The following is a 2,168-nucleotide window of genomic DNA, read 5'->3' as shown; positions in this document are numbered from 1 at the left end:
AGGTTTCATGATCATGCTTAGCATGACAAACCAAAGAAAGGAACCGATAGCGGGACTATTTTCTTTGGAAGACAGTTCTTCTGTTAAACAGTAATATAACATGTCTCTCCACGTATCTTTGTTTATAAAACCGTATGGCCAGATTGCCTTGTTTGTTGTAAATCTTCGCCCTCATAAAGGCTTTATAAAGTAGGACAAACACTCCTCGGCTATTGGCCGAGGAGGTGGAAACCAATGGTCGGTCAACAAAGTTTTGTACAATGCGGATCTGAGCATTAATGACATAAAGTACTTGGATACATAGAGTCATTACATATAATTTATGATTTTATTATGGATATTGATCCTTAATTCGGCCTCCCGTGCCCGCATTAAGGCTCGAGGGCTACTGGGCTTCGGGCTTATTATTTACAAATATTAAAGGGGCACATCGATCCCCTGATCTGGTGTTGCCACCCGACCAGTGTCTCGGGGGCTACTGCATTGCATGTTCTATGCAGAAAATCTTAAGTGCAATACAGTTTCCGAGGAGATTTTGATCCTCAGGTTGGTCGGCCGCACCCAACCTGAGTCTCGAGGACTGAGCACGCCACTTTTTGTGTCCCGAAGTATTCTGCTGAGCTAGGACTTGATCCTCAGACCGATTTTGCAAATCAACCTGAGTCTCAGCAGCTACGGGGATCAGTGGTCTTATGTCATCCTTCATGTGCATCTCGGGTTTTAGACCAATACCCACCTTGAGGGCTACTGGCTATGTATCTCGGCAGAGAATAAATTGCACCAATCAAAAATATTGACAAAAATTGGCCCACATTCGGGGTGGTGCACCACCTCGGAAGCAGTCCGGCATAAAGCTCGGGCGCTAGTGGCTGGCTCCATAGAGGGCATTTCTGGCATTAAGCTTGGCTAAACTCCTTCAAACTTCTTTGAACCAAGGTGATTTACGACACCTCAGATACAGTCCGGCGTTGGAGCTCGGATACATAGTCCGACATTGGAGCTCGGATACATAGTCCGGCGTTAGAGCTGGGAAGCAGTCCGGCATTGGTGCTCGGCTGCAAAAGATACCTCGAATGCAGTTCGGCGTTGGAGCTCCGACGCAAGAGGACGCTGCCGCCCGGGAATAACTTCAAACCCGAGGCGTGGCATAAAAATAACAAGGCATTGATAAAGGCCGGGAACTTAAAGGGGCTCCTCGGATACCCGACATGTAAACTCGTCGAATGCATTTCGGCGATCCTCAAGATCGAAGATGAGAAGATTTGTTGAACCAGTTTTCAAGACCGGCAACCGAAGATGAAGAACAGTTCGGAAGAATCGAGGAGCGTCCCCAACTTGAAGACCGATTCAGGGGGCTACTGACGGTGTCCTGGATTAGGGGGTACTCAACACGTCGTCTCCCGATCAGTTGGATTGGGCCGAGGACCCCCATGGCCGTATACTCATGGGCCAGTACGGACAGCTATCGCATACAAGGAAGAATCCACAAGACTTGGCGATCAAGACAAGGACTCCTCCCCCACCGGCGTATTCAGCTAGGACTCTTGTTATCCTAGGCCTCTGGTGCATTATATAAACCGGGGCCAGGCTAGTCGATAGACAGACAATAACAATCATACCATAGGCTAGCTTCTAGGGTTTAGCCTCTCTGATCTCGTGGTAGATCAACTCTCGTACTACCCATATCATCAATATTAATCAAGCAGGAGTAGGGTTTTACCTCCATCAAGAGGGCCCGAACCTGGGTAAACATTGTGTCCCTTGCCTCCTGTTACCATTGATCCTAAGACGCACTGCTTGGGACCCCCTACCCGAGATCCACCGGTTTTGACACCGACAGAGAGGTTGGGGAGGACTCTGTCCAGCAGCAGCACAACGGCGTAGTGGTGATGGAAGAGCGTGGCATTCAGCAGGGCTTCGCCAAGCACCGCGAGAGACGAGGAGAAAGAGAGGTAGGGCTGCGCCAGGGAGAGGTGGAAACTCTTGTGTATGGCAGCCCCAAAACCTCAAGTATATATAGGGGAGAGGGAGGGGGCTGTGCCCCCCTTAGGGTTCCCACCCCAAGGGGTGCGGCTGCCCCAAAAACCCATCTAGGGTGGCGGCCAAGGGGGGGAGAGGGGGAAACTTGCCCCCCAAGCAAGGTGGAGGCGCCCCCTCCCCAAACCCTA

This window comes from Triticum dicoccoides, chromosome 6B, assembly GCF_002162155.2.
Source record: "Triticum dicoccoides isolate Atlit2015 ecotype Zavitan chromosome 6B, WEW_v2.0, whole genome shotgun sequence".
NCBI lineage: Eukaryota > Viridiplantae > Streptophyta > Magnoliopsida > Poales > Poaceae > Triticum > Triticum dicoccoides.
This window is presented reverse-complemented; position numbering follows the sequence as displayed.